Source organism: Hyperolius riggenbachi, chromosome 7 (assembly GCF_040937935.1).
Source record: "Hyperolius riggenbachi isolate aHypRig1 chromosome 7, aHypRig1.pri, whole genome shotgun sequence".
NCBI classification, from domain to species: domain Eukaryota; kingdom Metazoa; phylum Chordata; class Amphibia; order Anura; family Hyperoliidae; genus Hyperolius; species Hyperolius riggenbachi.
Window position 1 is genome coordinate 322205646 of NC_090652.1, and position 17457 is coordinate 322223102.

Below are 17457 nucleotides of genomic sequence, written 5' to 3' on the forward strand. Positions count from 1 at the left end.
AATTCCATAGAAATGCCTTGTACACGTTAGATGGGAGCTGCCTCTACTGAGAATGAACATGTGTACAGCAGGCACCGATCCCCTCTATGAGTCAGCAAGAGATCAGATTGGCAAATTGCACGCTGAGGGCATTGTTGCCCTACTCCCCCTGCCAACTGTCATTGTACCTCCTCCTCATCAGCAGAACACTGTTAGCGTAGACTAGAGAAGTGTCTGTACAGCATTGGGCCCCAAACTATTGCTCAAGCTCTGGTGCTTACAAGGGTTAAAGTGGACTCAAATTAAAAATACAAGATTTCAGAAATAAAATCTATTTTCTAAATTATAATATATAGCAGCCTTTTTTCAGCTGCATGATGACAAATATAAAATATTTTACATTTATTGGAGGAACCCCTCCCCTTCCTTTCAAATTGCCGGGAAAAAAATCTGGCAAACTGGTGGAGTAGATGGTGTCCGGCAATGGAGGAATTGCTAATGGCTGCCACCTGTATAACCCTAGTTATGAAAAGAGAAGGGTGAAAAGCATGCACTGAAATGATCATAGGTTTGAAGGAGTGTTTATTTATCTTTGAATGTGTCAGAGTGGTGCAACTAAATATTTTTAATTAAAAAAAAAAAAAAATGTTTGGTTTGGGTCCGCTTTAAGGGAGAGGTTGCATGTCTACTTTTAGTTAAAGCATGCCCAGTAGAACATGTACAAGCACTTCCCTGTGGAGACACTAACATGGCCAGTAGCAGTCAGATGGTCCTGGGCCATAAAACTCATGTCCAACCTTCCCACAAAGTACAGTTGCTCCTGATGCCCTGCTCTAACCTCAACTACTTTACCACTGAAAAGGTGTTTCCCCTAATGGACCAAAGCAATTTTAAAATTCCAGTGTGCCTGCTATCCATTTGCCAATAACTCACTAATTATCACCTCTAAATGATCTCTACTTATCTTCACTACAAATTGGGCTCTTTGGGTGGTGCTTCTTGCTCAGAATTATTGTATGTCTTTTAACAGCAATTATAGTTTTAAAGTAAAACAAAAAAGTGACTAGATAAAACCCCCACACATTTTTCCCATTTCTCCTAATTACAACTAGAGATGGCCCGAACGGCTCGCCGATGAACTTCCATGGTTCGCGATCGCGGCGAACCGGGAACTTTTCTGGAAGTTTGGTTCACCCGCATAGTGCACCATTAGGGTCAACTTTGACCCTCTAAACAGTCAGCAGGCACATTGTAGCCAATCAGGCTACACTCCCTCCTGGAGCCACTCCCACCCTTATAAAAGGCAGGCACTGCCAGCCATTATACTCACTTGTGTGCCTGCAGTAAATAGAGAAGGGACAGCTGCTGCAGACAGAGCAGACTCATAGGGAAAGATTAGTTAGGCTCCTTACTGATTCTTATTGAAAAAAAAAAAAATATATAGCACCCCACAACATCTCTTTGGAGAGCCAATCTATTTTTTCCTGTGTGTCCCACTGACACTTGTGTTGCATAGACAGACTTGATAATTCATACTGTGTGTGCCACTGCCACACTACCTGTGTGTGTCAGGCAGCTGCACATTGTAATACCCAGTACTGCATATTCCTACCTACCTGTTCACAGTGCACCCACCTACGTGAGCGCACGCAGTGTCACTGTGCCTGTCTGCTACCTGTCTGTGTGACAGGTGCACATTGTAATACCCATCACTGCATATACCTACCTGTTGTGTTCAGTGCATCCACCTACGTGAGTGCACGCAGTGCGATATACCACTCCGTGCATACCTGTTAACTGCACCTGTGTGACTGCACATTGTATTAGTCAAGTCAGTGCATACCTTTCACTTCATTCTCTTCCCCCCCCCCCCCCCCCCAATATAGACAACGGACAAAACAGGTAGAGGTAGACCCAGAGGAAGGCCACCCGGCAGGTCTGTGCGAGGTCGGGTTGATGTGATTTTGTGCGGCCCTCGACCAAAGTACAGTGCTCAGAAGAAGGCACGTCCTATCAACTCCCAAGATTGTCAGGACATGGTTGACTAACAGAGCACTTCATCTTCCACAGCCACCAGCACTACTACAAGCACCACATCCACTAGCATTTGACACTTCGCAGAAGTTATTTGGTGGGGAATTAACCAATTCACAGCCATTGTTACAACCAGATGAAGGAGCTAAGCAATTTACACCACCTCATATGTCTGAGTTAGGCGGCGACACTATGGACGTAACATGTGAAGATGATGAAGTACCTGCTGTCGGTGCAGTTTGAGGCAAGCAAAGCTGGGCAGGATTATTGTGATGAGGACGATACGGATCCCAAGCATGTTCTCAATAGAGGAGATGAACATGGGACAGATCAGAGGGGGAGTCAGAGAGGAGTAGGAGACTAGTTGCTGAAAGCTTGTCAGAAACAGCTGGTGTCAGTATCCGGCGCCATGTATCGCCACCTATGGACAGCCAGCCAACATGCCCTTCAACGTCAGCTGCTGATGCCACCATAGTGCCATCACCCCAGGGGGGCTCAGCGGTTTGGAATTTTCTTCATGCGTCTGCAGCAGATCGGAGCAATGCCATCTGTTGTCTCTGCCTCCAAAAAAAGGCGAACACTCACGTAGGGAAAAGTGCCTTACGAAGGCACATGGAGAAAAAGGCACAAACTGCAATGGGAGGAGCACCTGAGCAGAAGCCACACAAAAGAAGAGCCACCCTCTTCCTCCAAGTGCAGCATCTTCAGCCACCCTCCTCCACTCTGCCCTTGAGCGGTTCCTGCTCCTCTGCCCACAGCAGCCAGGTGTCCGTGATGGAAATCTTTGAGTGGAAGGAGCCAAATTTCTGCCAGTCACCCCCTTGTCCAGCGTCTGACAGCTGGCGTGGCAGAACTGTTAGCTCGCCAGCTGTTACCATACCAGCTGGTGGACTCTGAGGCCTTCTGTAAATTTGTGGCCATTGGGACACTGCAGTGGAAGATGCCAGGCCGCAATTATTTATCTAAAAAGGTGATACCCAAACTGTACCATGAAGTGGCAAGTGGTGTCATCCCTGGCACACAGCATTGGGACAAGGGTCCACCTGACCATGGATGCCTGGTCTGCCAAGCATGGTCAGGGCCGCTACATTACTTACACAGCCCATTGGGTCAACCTGGTGACCGATGGCAAGCAGGGAGTACATGGCTGTGCAGCGGACCAACTTGTGGCACCTCCACGGCTTGCAGACAGGCCTCCTGCTACATCCTCTTTGCTGTCATACTCCTCCTCCTTGGCTGAGTGGCAGTTCAACTCTACTTGTGCTGTGATCTCCTCTCCAGCTACACAGTCCCAGATTCCCAGGGCCTATACTGCATGCCAGGTATGATGGTGTCACGCCATGTTAGACAGGTCTTCTTACCTCAAAGCGGAGAGTCCCACTGGAGCAGCTCTCCTGGCTGCTCTTAACAGGTGGATCAGTGGCTGACCCTGCACCAGCTGGAGATCGGCAATGTGGTGTGTGACAACGGCAGCAATCTCATTTCAGCTTTGAATTTGGGAAAGCTGACACATGTACCCTGCATGGCACATGTGCTCAATCTAGTCATTCAAAGATTTGTGTCAAAGTATCCAGGCTTAGAGGAAGGCCTGAAACAGGCCAGGAAGTTGTGTGGGTATTCCAGGCGGTCTTACACGGCCATGGCATGCTTTGGGGACATTCAGTGGGGAATCAACTTGCTGGTGAGACGCTTGATATTGGATAGCCCAACTCCCTGGAATTCGACCCTGGTCATGTTCTCTCGCCTGCTGGAACAGGAGAAAGCCATCACCCAGTACCTCTACAATTACAGTAGAAGGACACAATCTGGGGACATGGGGATGTTGTGGCCCAACCACTGGACACTGATGCGAAATGCATGCAGGCTCATGCAGCCGTTTGAGAAGGTAACCAACCTGCTAAGTTGCATTGAAGGCACCATTAACGACTTGAGCCCGTACACTTACTTCCTGGAGCGTGCCGTGCATAGAGTGGTGGATCAAGCTGTGGAGGAGCATCAACAGTAACAGGAGGAAGAGTTGTGGGATCAATCAGCAGAACCAGATGTTTCCTCAACACCTGCGGCAGCACAGAGGGGGAAGGAGGAAGAAGAGTCAGATGAGGACGTTTTTTTTTGTTTAAAAGAGGAGGCAACGGAAGAACTGCAGCAGGTGTCATGCAGGGACCCCTGTATAAAAAAAGCTCAAGGGGAATGACCTGTACTGGGTGGCAACGCTACTAGACCCTCGGTATAAGCACTGTGGCAGAGATGTTTCCAAATCACTAGAAGACAGAAAGGATGCAGCAAGCTGGCAACTATGCTTTACAGTGCATTTAAGGGTGCTGTCACAGCACAACGGAATACAGGTGCCACTGCCAGTAATCTTCCTCCCCCCCTATGTCCACGCAGGCAAGGACAGGACGCTCTAGCGATCTCATGGTGATGTCGGACATGCGGACATTCTTTAGTCCAACGTCTCGCCTTAGCCCTTCCGGATCCACCCTCCACCAATGCCTCGACCGGCAGGTAGCCGACTACCTGACCTTAAGTGTGAATGGAGACACTGAGCAGCGATGAACCCCTGGACTACTGGGTGCGCAGGCTTGACCTGTGGCCAGAGCTGTCACAATTTGCCATCCAACTTCTGTCTTGCCCTGCCTCAAGCACCCTGTAAGAAAGGACCTTTAGCGGAGGCATTGTCACTAAGATAAGTCGCCTAAGTGTTCAGTACCTCACCTTTAGCAAAATGAATGAGGCATGGATCCCAGAGGGCTACTGCCTGCCCGAAGACTAAGTCAGTCCCCCACACACAGCAGCTCTGCCTGTACACCGTGTGACTACCTGCCCCAAGACTAAGTTGTCCCCACACAGCATCTCTGCCTGCAGGCCGCTTGACTGCCTTCTCTGCCACCACCAACTGGGTCCAGGACTCCAAGTGGATTCCTGAATTTTTAAGGCCGCTACCAAACACATTTTTTCTGCTGTACGTCTGCCTAATTTTTCTGGCTGCACTGCAACAGCAAAACAAAAAGCACGTGCATGTGTCAATTCCCTTTCGTGATCGTTACCTTGCCGCGGTGAAGGGGCTTGCGTATCACAATGAAGCAATGACCGCCTGCTATATGAAAGTGTTAGGGGCACACCCAAGATAAGGTCGCTGCTTCATTGTGGACAGACCAAATTCGATCAGCTGGATAGTCACTACTGTTCTATCATTGCGCTACCTCAACCCAGCGACCATATGGGCTTGAAAACGCTATCGCCTGCACTCTCGCCAATGTGTGCACCAGTCCAGCACAGCCGTCACTACCCAAACAGCTGTTTGCGGTGCGTTACACAGAGTTTGGTCTGTCAGTGTGAAGTAGTACACTAATTACACTGCCTGATTGACGTACACACGTTGTTTGAAAGCACTTTATGCCTCCAATTTAGCATGCAATGCGATTTCTACCCTTACAACGCTGCTGTGCGTCAAATCCAGATTTTTCCCTGAGACTTTTGGCGTGTATCCCACTCCGCCATGCCCCCCTCCAGGTGTTAGACCCCTTGAAAAATCTTTTCCATCACTTTTCTGGCCAGAATTAATGTGTGAAGTTTTGAAAGTTTGCCTGCCCATTGAAGTCTATGGCGGTTCACAAACTTTTTCAGAAGCTCGCAAACCTAAAATTGGAGGTTCGAGCCATCTCTACAGCACAGAAGCCAAACCTGCATGGTAGAGAATGAAGACATCAGCTGCTGTATTTCTGTCACTTCACATTCCCTTTAACCCCTTCCCGACCACCTAAGGCATTGGGAAGGTGGCAGCACTAAAACCACCTAATGCCGAAAGGCATCAACTCCTGGGCCGGGTTTTATAGGAGATTGTGCGCATCCCTGCTTGAGTGACAGAGCTCCGCTATCAGTATACTTACATTGTACAGCGCTGCGATCTACTGCAGCGCTGTACTGGGGACAGCTGTGTCATAGGCTAATGCCTATGAGAGAGGATTGCCCTGATTGGCTGTCGGGGGGGAGGGAGGGGAGTGATAATCCAGAAATCTAAAATACAAATAAAAAGAATGAAGTTCTGTTGGTGGGCATAAAGGAGCGCATTCACTTGTGTGCCAAGTGATACGGCTCTGCAGCAAGCCATTAAAGCTGCAGAGCACTAAATTGTAAAAATAGCCTGGTTACTAGGGGGTTGCAAGCCTATGGTCCTGAACTGGTTAAAGTAACACAAGCTGTAGTGATACCCTGTAACAGAGGAGGAGCAATTTATGTTAGACACTTGAAAACCATAGGTTCAAACACCAGATTGTAAGTGCGCTGGCGGCTGTGACAGCATGCATCAAACCTACACGCTCAGTCACCTAAAGCAGCCAAACAAGGTTCCCACTCACTGCAAGTTGTGCAACTCCTTTAAAGGAAACCTATAATGACAAACAGTGTCACTTACCTGGGGCATCTGCCATCCCCCACAGCTCCCCTGTGCCATCTCTGAACGATCCTTCGGTCCCTGCCAAGTTATCACAAGTGGATAGCCACTGTGCATGTGTGGTCCTGACCGTGACTGTCCTCATCTTCACTCCTGTTGGTGGGAGAGTCCTGAGCAGGGGCAGTATGTGAAAGCCTCATACTGCAGCAGATGCTCTCAGCAGGGGGGGGGGGGGGGGGGGGGGGGGGAACACGCAAACGAGGACATGCGCAGCCAGGGCCGCATAGGTGCAGTGGCCATCAATGTGCGAGAAACTTAGCCACAGCAGGGGGGCAGAGGCTTGTTTAGAGATGGCACAGGGAGGCTGGCAGAAAGACGCCCCAGGTAGTAAGAAACTTGTCATTACAGGTATCCTTTAAAGCAATAGCAAAGACAATGGTACAATTTCCTTGACCCAAATCAGATACTTGCTGGCTAACAGTTCAATAATCAAATGTATGGGCAGATGGCAAGTTCAGCAGAGCAGGATGATTAGTAGCTCAGTGGGTTAGGCAGCACAGTCATATGCATAGTCCCACCAACACTGCAGTTGTACCAGCCACAGAACTCCTCTCAGAGGCTCCTCCCCCCACCACAGAGTTTCACCATCTGTTACTTAGAATACAAGGTGCAGTCTACACATGCTTAAAGCGGATGCAAACCAAACTTTTTTATTAATATATTTAGTTGCACCACTGACACATACACAGATAAATAACCACTCCTTCAAGCCTATGAGCATTTCAGTGCATGCTTTTCACCCTCTTTTCATAACTACGGTTATACAGTGGCCGCCATTACTTCTGAGCTTAGGAAGTTTTAGATCATGGGTGCGTTTGTCATCAGCTACCCTCCCTCACAGGGGCGGAGTCTATGTGAAATCTCACAAGCTGAGATCACCTCCCCTCTGACATCATCAGTAGCAGCCTGTGTTTTGTTTGTTTTTTATCTCCTCCACCAGTCTGCTGGATTGTGTCCCGGCAATATGAAAGGAAGGAAGGGAGGGAGGGGTTCCTCCAATAAAATATTTTATATTTGTCATCATGCAGCTTAAAAAAGGCTTCTATTATAATTTAGAAAATAGATTTTATTATTCCTATAAATCCTATATTTTTAATTTGGGTCCACTTTAAGAGAGAGGGAACCCAAGGTGGGGTACATGGAGGCTGCCATATGTATTTTGTTGTAAACAATGCCAGTTGCCTGCCTGTTATTCTGGCATACAAAGTGCAAGTCAAAACCACTCACCCGTTATCCTTGGTCAGGTGATGCTGGAAGCAGCCAATATGCATGGTGTGGCTTCACAAAGCTATGCCAGCAACAGAACTGCATTCTGCGTCGCCTATAGTGCTAAGCCAGTGATGGATGAGACAATTCCCTTCCAAGAAACTATCAAAAAAAAGAAAGAAAAAGGGCCCCTGGAGATATTTACCTAAGGAGTGGAAGCATCTAGATCTGATTAAGGCTTCATCCCATGGTAGTCTTGCTGGGCCCCTCCAAAGCTACAGCCAATAATCTGTCAGGCTGTGGCACAGTAGCACCTGCAATATTTACTTTCCCCCACTCCAGTGCAGTAGCAGTGCTCGGCTTGGAAATAACTGAACCCAACTTGTTCCTGCGCATTAGAGCAGATCCTACTGGGATTGGCCATTTCCACCTGAGCCCAAGCCAAGAAGAGTTACTGCACCAGTGCTGGAGCCAGGAAGGGAAATATCACTTGGCCACCGTGGGAAGCCTCAATTGAATCTAGAGGCTGCCCCCTCCCGACGCAAGTAAACCCCCCCCCCCCCCTTTTTTTCAATACAGGTTCTCTTTAAAGTGATTTTCTAAACACCCTGAAGCTGCTCTTCCTGCCAGCTTGTACTGCAAATGCCCCATCTCAGCTTCACTGCAGAAAGGAGAGTGCTCCTGAATCAGGATGTGTACCTCACTGGGCCTGTGAGTGTTGCAGGCTCACCAGTCACACCAACACCTCTCCCTGTGTCTTTATGAATTTCTACAGTGAGCACTTGTATCCCTTGACACCACCACATGTAGTAACAGCGTTATCACAGGATACAGACACTCGATGGTAACAATTTAAGAAAGAAGCCAGACACAGGAGAAGGCAAGCCAGCGTGACAGGTGAGTGTGCAACCGTGACCATGGGCCCAGGGGGTTACACATACTCTTGGGGGTGGGGCAGGGAGAAGCTGCGGAGACCTACCAGGAGGGTTGCCACGAAAGAAAACGCCATTTCCACTACACAACCTATGGGAGGCCTTTCAACCAAAGTATTTCCAGCATGCACACCAATGGTTTCTGTGGAAGTCGATATCTGTGAAATGCGGTGTTTATGATCAAATTGGCAGGGGTATTGAAGGTGAAAATCATGGGCACCCTGTTTATACCAAAAAAGGGCCAGGGGTCATGTCATTTTAAGTCAATGGGCTCCATTTCACAATAAGCAGTTCGGTAAAAGCATTGTGGACGGTAAAATACATCATGCGGTATTTTACACTTTTCCAAATTCACAAAAAAAAAAAGTTTCCACCCATGAGGCAGAAGTTTGGTAATTTACCGAACAAACATGCCTCAATTCATTAAGCCCTGGTCGGTATGTGTCACTTAGTGAGTGTGTGAGTGGTTTTCCAGACTGTGCAGCCTGCAGATACGGTTTCCGACTGGGTTTGACCAGCTCGAGAGGGGACGCTGCCTTAGTCGAGCTAACACAAGGCTGTAACCCCGCAAAACACTTCTCACTGCCACCACTAGCTGCTGCTAGACACTTCAACAATTCCCACTCTGCTGTCGAGTGGCCTGCACGCAGTGTGGCGCTTTCGTATTTGGGTCAGCTTTTGCGCTTTAAGCCAAATACGGGAACGCCACACACACACACACACACACTACAATCACAGTAGCAAGGCACAATCAGGCACTGAACTTTTAATGCAAATTACACTGCAGTCTCTCTCTAGGCTATTAGCTTTGGCTTAGTACAGCAGAAGTTAAGCTTATTAAATAAATATTTAATATTCCAAAAAGTGGAACAGTGCAGAATATATATAAAAATTACAAAGATAAACGAGAGAGTGAGTTTACATAACGGGATAAACTTTACCAATACGAGGTCTAACTTGGCCGTGGGAGGGCACGAATTTCCGATTTGATCGGGATCATCTCTAGCTATGCGCTACCTCCAAGAGAAGATCTGTGACTGTCCCAGGCTGACTTATATAGTCCGCTTTGTAACCAGGGGTACAGGTTCAGATACATCATATCACAGCCTGTCATCCCTTTAGATGTGCTGGAGCCACAAGGGGGAGCTCTTCTGTATGCTACAATACAAATATGCACATCTAAAGGGATGCCTGCACAATTGTCAGCTTCTTCTGCTTTGATACTTTTGGCAAATAAAATACATGCGGAAATCTTTGTAAATTGACATTTCCATTTTACACACACACAGACAGACAGACACAGACACACAGACAGACACAGACACACAGACAGACACAGACACACAGACAGACACAGACACACAGACAGACACAGACACACAGACAGACACAGACACACAGACAGACACAGACACACAGACAGACACAGACACACAGACAGACACAGACACACAGACAGACACAGACACACAGACAGACACAGACACACAGACAGACACAGACACACAGACAGACACAGACACACAGACAGACACAGACACACAGACAGACACAGACACACAGACAGACACAGACACACAGACAGACACAGACACACAGACAGACACAGACACACAGACACAGACACACAGACACAGACACACAGACACAGACACACAGACAGACACACAGACACAGACACACAGACAGACACACAGACAGACACACAGACAGACACACAGACAGACACACACAGACAGACACACAGACAGACACACAGACAGACACACAGACAGACACACAGACAGACACACAGACAGACACACAGACACAGACAGACAGACACAGACAGACAGACACACAGACAGACACACAGACACAGACAGACAGACACAGACAGACAGACACAGACAGACAGACAGACAGACAGACACACAGACAGACACACAGACAGACACACAGACAGACACAGACAGACACACAGACAGACACACAGACAGACACACAGACAGACACACAGACAGACACACAGACACAGACAGACAGACACACAGACACACACACAGACACAGACAGACAGACACACAGACAGACACACAGACACAGACAGAGACAGACAGACAGACACAGACAGACAGACACAGACAGACAGACAGACAGACAGACACACAGACAGACACACAGACAGACAGACACAGACAGACACACAGACACAGACAGACACACAGACAGACACACAGACAGACAGACAGACACACAGACAGACAGACAGACAGACAGACACAGACAGACACAGACAGACAGACAGACAGACACAGACAGACACAGACAGACACACAGACACACAGACAGACAGACACAGACAGACAGACACAGACAGACAGACAGACAGACACACAGACAGACAGACACACAGACAGACAGACAGACACACAGACAGACAGACAGACACACAGACAGACAGACAGACAGACAGACACAGACAGACACAGACAGACAGACAGACAGACACAGACAGACACAGACAGACACACAGACAGACAGACACACAGACAGACAGACACAGACAGACAGACACAGACAGACACACAGACAGACACACAGACAGACACACAGACAGACACACACACAGACACACACACAGACAGACAGACACACAGACAGACACAGACACAGACAGACACAGACACAGACAGACAGACACAGACAGACACACAGACAGACACACAGACAGACACACAGACAGACAGACAGACAGACAGACACAGACAGACAGACACACAGACAGACAGACACACAGACAGACAGACACACAGACAGACAGACACAGACAGACACACAGACAGACACACAGACAGACACACAGACAGACACACAGACAGACACACAGACAGACACACAGACAGACACACAGACAGACACACAGACAGACACACAGACAGACACACACGACAACCATCAGATCATTGGCTAAAACAGACTGAGCAGCAGTCAGCAAGTTATCCATCCTGAACTGTGAAATGGAACTGAGATCCCCTCCCCCATCCTCTGTGCAGAGCAACAAGTGTCCCAGCTCACTGCACAGACCTGTCAGCCATCCGGTGTCATGATGCACTGTTACTTACTGTGTGCAGCGCTGCAGGCACATGTCTCTCCCGGTAGGCAGCAGCACTTTCCTTGTACAGTACAGAGGTGACATGCTTGCTATATGAACTCCCGCCCTCTGTGAAGCTGTGGAGCAGGAGTGTGCTGAAATCTTTCCTCATCACTTCACAAGCTCCCATCTCTGAAAACTAGCGTGCTTGGCTCAACAAGTGGGAGCCTCCCCTCAGGCTTCTGATTGGGCTGCCACTTCATTAACTGGTGATAGATACACCCACAAAATAAAGTCATTTTTTCTGGTGAGAGGGCATGATCTTCCCTTCTGATGAGATTTTCTTCTGCAAGTCTTTTGTTCTCCTTAGGAAATAAGGTTGTATCATTTTCAGCAAATTCTCGGAAAGCTTTAGCCCAAGTGTTTTTCCATCTTGTGTTGCGTCTCTCTCTAGCCCTTGTAATTGGCTTTGCATACTCCATTGTAAAGGTCTTTGCAGTTCCAAGCAGCGTTCCTTGGCAGGCAAAGTCATATAAAGCCCACAACTCTTGCAAGTTGTTTTGGACGTACCAGTGAGAAGGACTCGATTTTTTGCAAAAATGGCAGCACAGGCTTGTGCAGTTTTGGAGGTTGGATTTTTTCTCTCATGAGCCGCATCCAAAATAAAATCCCATATAAACTTTGCGCCATTATAGGAAGACACTTGCTGCCAGTTATTTAGTATCATTCTGTATGTAGATATAATTATGCCACCGTCTCTCTGCATTTTCTCTAGGCCTTTAGTCTTCTCTCAGCCCCATGGAATATTCTGAACTGCATGCCATGAGTCCAATTTTTTTATCTCCTCCACCCAATTGCTAACTAGCGTTGCTGGCATAATCAAAAGCACTGTTTTGATTTGTTTTGAAGCAATCATACCAGAGAGAAAAGCAATTACTTGGATGGTTTTGCCAAGCCCCATATCATCAGCCAAAATACCTCCTTTTCTTCCCATCTCGGTACAAACTGTATAAAAATGCCACCCCTTCCTTTTGGTAGTGTGCAATCTTTTAAACAACGTGTCAGGGAGCAGCAGACCATTGTTGGGGAGGTTTGATAGCTTTAATGTTTTAGGTTTGAAATTCGAGCTTTGAGATTCTCCGTAGGTCTAATGGAGTTAGCGCTTTGCAAATATCGCATAGCTGTCAAGATTTTGCCATTTTTAGCCTCTTCCTTGGCTTTCCCCACATAACTGAAAAAACAAACAAACACAAATACAATTACTATAGGCATACAAGGCAAGCTTCATGATACATCATTAAACCAGATTAGCAAATAGTACAATTCCATAGAAATGCCTTGTACATGTTAGATGGGAGCTGCCTCTACTGAGAATCAACATGTGTACAGCAGGCACCGATCCCCTCTATGAGTCAGCAAGAGATCAGATTGGCAAATTGCACGCTGAGGGCATTGTTGCCCTACTCCCCCTGCCAACTGTCATTGTACCTCCTCCTCATCAGCAGAACACTGTTAGCGTAGACTAGAGAAGTGTCTGTACAGCATTGGGCCCCAAACTATTGCTCAAGCTCCGGTGCTTACAAGGGTTAAGGGAGAGGTTGCATGTCTACTTTTAGTTAAAGCATGCCCAGTAGAACATGTACAAGCACTTCCCTGTCGAGACACTTACATGGCCAGTAGCAGTCAGATGGTCCTGGGCCATAAAACTCATGCCCAACCTTCCCACAAAGTACAGTTGCTCCTGATGCCCTGCTCTAACCTCAACTACTTTACCACTGAAAAGGTGTTTCCCCTAATGGTCCAAAGCAATTTTAAAATTCCAGTGTGCCTGCTATCCATTTGCCAATAACCGTCACTAATTATCACCTCTAAATGATCTCTACTTATCTTCACCACAAATTGGACTCTTTGGGTGGTGCTTCTTGCTAAGAATTATTGTATGCCTTTTAACAGCAATTATAGTTTTAAAGTAAAACAAAGTGACTAGATAAAACCCCACACATTTTCCTATTTCTCCCAATTACAGCTAGAGATGGCCTGAAGGGCTCGCCGATGAACTTCCATGGTTCGCGATCGCGGCAAACCGGGAACTTTTCCGGAAGTTTGGTTCACCCACATAGTGCACATTGTCAGCAGGCACATTGTAGCCAATCAGGCTACACTCCCTCCTGGAGCCACTCCTACCCTTATAAAAAAAGGCAGGCACTGCCAGCCATTATACTCGTGTGCCTGCAGTAAATAGAGAAGGGACAGCTGCTGCAGACAGAGCAGACTCATAGGGAAAGATTAGTTAGGCTCTCGTAGGCTTCTTAGCTTGCTCCTTACTGATTCTTATTGCTAAAAAATAGCACCCCACAACATCTCTTTGGAGAGCCAATCTATTTTTTTCCTGTGTGTCCCACTGACACTTGTGTTGCATAGACAGACTTGATAATTCATACTGTGTGAGCCACTGCCACACTACCTGTGTGTGTCAGGCAGCTGCACATTGTAATACCCAGTACTGCATATATCTACCTACCTGTTCACAGTACACCCACCTACGTGAGCGCACGCAGTGTCACTGTGCCTGTCCGCTACCTGTCTGTGTGTGACAGGTACACATTGTAATACCCATCACTGCATATACCTACCTGTTGTGTTCAGTGCATCCACCTACGTGAGTGCACGCAGTGCGATATACCACTCCGTGCATGCCTGTTAACTGCACATTGTATTAGTCAAGTCAGTACATACCTTTCACTTCATTCTCCCCCCAATATAGACAACGGACAAAACAGGCAGAGGTAGAGGCAGACCCAGAGGAAGGCCACCCGGCAGGTCTGTGCGAGGTCGGGTTGATGTGATTTTGTGCAGCCCTCGACCAAAGTAAAGTGCTCAGAAGAAGGCACGTCCTATCAACTCCCAAGATTGTCAGGACATGGTTGACTAACAGAGCACTTCATCTTCCACAGCCACCAGCACTACTACAAGCACCACATCCACTAGCATTTGACACGTCGCAGGAGTTATTTGGTGGGGAATTAACCAATTCACAGCCATTGTTACAACCAGATGAAGGCGCTAAGCAATTTACACCACCTCATATGTCTGAGTTAGGCGGCGACACTATGGACGTAACATGTGAAGATGATGAAGTACCTGCTGTTGGTGCAGTTTGAGGCGTCTGAGGCAATCAAAGCTGGGCAGGTTTATGGTGAGGAGGACGATGATACGGATCCCACGCATGTTCTCAATAGAGGAGATGAACAGGGGACAGTTCAGAGGGGGAGTCAGAGAGTAGGAGACTAGTTGCTGAAAGCTTGTCAGAAACAGCTGGTGGCAGTATCCGGCGCCATGTATCGCCACCTATGGACAGCCAGCCAACATGCCCTTCAACGTCAGCTGCTGATGCCACCATAGTGCCATCACCCCAGGGGGGGGGGGGGCTCAGCGGTTTGGAATTTTCTTCATGAGTCTGCATCAGATCAGAGCAATGCCATCTGTTGTCTCTGCCTCCAAAAAAAGGCCAACACTCACGTAGGGAAAAGTGCCTTACGAAGGCACATGGAGAAAAAGGCACAAACTGCAATGGGAAGAGCACCTGAGCAGAAGCCACACAAAAGAAGAGCCACCCTCTTCCTCCTTCAGGTGCAGCATCTTCAGCCACCCTCCTCCACTCTTCCCTTGAGCGGTTCCTGCTCCTCTGCCCACAGCAGCCAGGTGTCCGTGAAGGAAATCTTTGAGTGGAAGGAGCCAAATTTCTGCCAGTCACCCCCTTGTCCAGCGTCTGACAGCTGGCGTGGCAGAACTGTTAGCTCGCCAGCTGTTACCATACCAGCTGGTGGACTCTGAGGCCTTCCGTAAATTTGTGGCCATTGGAACACTGCAGTGGAAGATGCCAGGCCGCAATTATGTCTCTAAAAAGGTGATACCCAAACTGTACCGTGAAGTGGCAAGTGGTGTCATCCCTGGCACAAGGGTCCACCTGACCATGGATGCCTGGTCTGCCAAGCACGGTCAGGGCCGCTACATTACTTACACAGCCCATTGGGTCAACCTGGTGACCGATGGCAAGCAGGGAGTGCGTGGCTGTGCAGCGGACCAACGTTTGACACCTCCACGGCTTGCAGGCAGGCCTCCTGCTACATCCTCTTTGCTGTCATACTCCTCCTTGGCTGAGTGGCAGTTCAACTCTACTTGTGCTGTGATCTCCTCTCCAGCTACACAGTCCCAGCTTCCCAGGGCCTATACTGCATGCCAGGTATGATGGTGTCACGCCATGTTAGACATGTCTTCTTACCTCAAAGACGAGAGTCACACTGGAGCAGCTCTCCTGGCTGGAGGAGGAGGAGAACTTACCTGACATCACTGAGGAAGAGCAAGAGGAGATGGATAGTACGTCTGCATCCAAATTTGTGCAGATGGCGGCTTTCATGCAGGGACCACTGTTTAAAAAAAGCTCAGGGGGAATGACCTGTACTGGGTGGCAACACTACTAGATCCTCGGTATAAGCACTGTGGCAGAGATGTTTCCAAATCACTAGAAGACAGAAAGGATGCAGCAAGCTGGCAACTATGCTTTACAGTGCATTTAAGGGTGATGTCACAGCACAACGGAATACAGGTGCCACTGCCAGTAATCTTCCTCCCCCCTACGTCCACGCAGGCAAGGACAGGACGCTCTAGCGATCTCATGGTGATGTCGGACATGTGGACATTCTTTAGTCCAACGTCTCGCCTTAGCCCTTCCGGATCCACCCTCCACCAATGCCTCGACCGGCAGGTAGCCGACTACCTGACCTTAAGTGTGGATGTAGACCCTGAGCAGCGATGAACTCCTGGACTACTGGGTGCGCAGGCTTGACCTGTGGCCAGAGCTGTCACAATTTGCCATCCAACTTCTGTCTTGCCCTGCCTCAAGCACCCTGTAAGAAAGGACCTTTAGCGGAGGCATTGTCACTAAGATGATAAGTCGCCTAGGTAAGTGTTCAGTACCTTTAGCAAAATGAATGAGGCATGGATCCCAGAGGGCTACTGCCTGACCGAAGACTAAGTCAGTCCCCACACACAGCATCTCTGCCTGCACACCGTGTGACTGCCTGCCCCAAGACTAAGTCGTCCCCACACAGCATCTCTGCCTGCAGGCCGCTTGACTGCCTTCTCCGCCACCACCAACTGGGTCCAGGACTCCAAGTTGATTCCTGAATTTTTAAGGCCGCTACCAAACACATTTTTTTCTGGTGTACATGTCTGCCTAATTTTTCTGGCTGCACTGCAACAGCAAAACAAAAAGCACGTGCATGTGTCAATTCCCTTTTGTGATCGTTACCTTGCCGCGGTGAAGGAGCTTGCGTATCACAATGAAGCAATGACCGCCTGCTGTATGAAAGTGTTGGGGGCACACCCAAGATAAGGTCGCTGCTTCATTGTGGACAGACCAAATTCGATCAGCTGGATAGTCACTACTGTTCTATCATTGTGCTACCACAGCCCAGCGACCATATGGGCTTGAAAAACGCTATCGCCTATGTGTGCACCACTCCAGCACGGCAGTCACTACACAGCTGTTTGCGGTGCATTACACAGAGTTTGGTCTGTCAGTGTGTAGTACAATAATTACACTGCCTGATTGACGGACACGTTGTTTGAAAGCACTTTATGCCTCCAATTTAGCATGCAATGCGATTTCTACCCTTACAACGCTGCTGTGCGTCAAATCCAGATTTTTCCCTGGGACTTGTGGGCGTGTATCCCACTCCGCCATGCCCCCCTCCAGGTGTTAGACCCCTTGAAAAATC

At 48.3% G+C, this 17457-nt stretch overlaps 1 long non-coding RNA gene across 1 annotated transcript in view; it reads right to left on the bottom strand.

The window, feature by feature from the left end:
- Positions 1 to 17457, bottom strand: part of LOC137525270 (uncharacterized) — a 32883-nt gene that overhangs the window by 1354 nt on the left and 14072 nt on the right. The window contains exon 2 of the long non-coding RNA XR_011022905.1: positions 11709 to 12908. This is a non-coding gene — a long non-coding RNA (uncharacterized lncRNA). The remainder of the gene's footprint in view (positions 1 to 11708; positions 12909 to 17457) is intronic.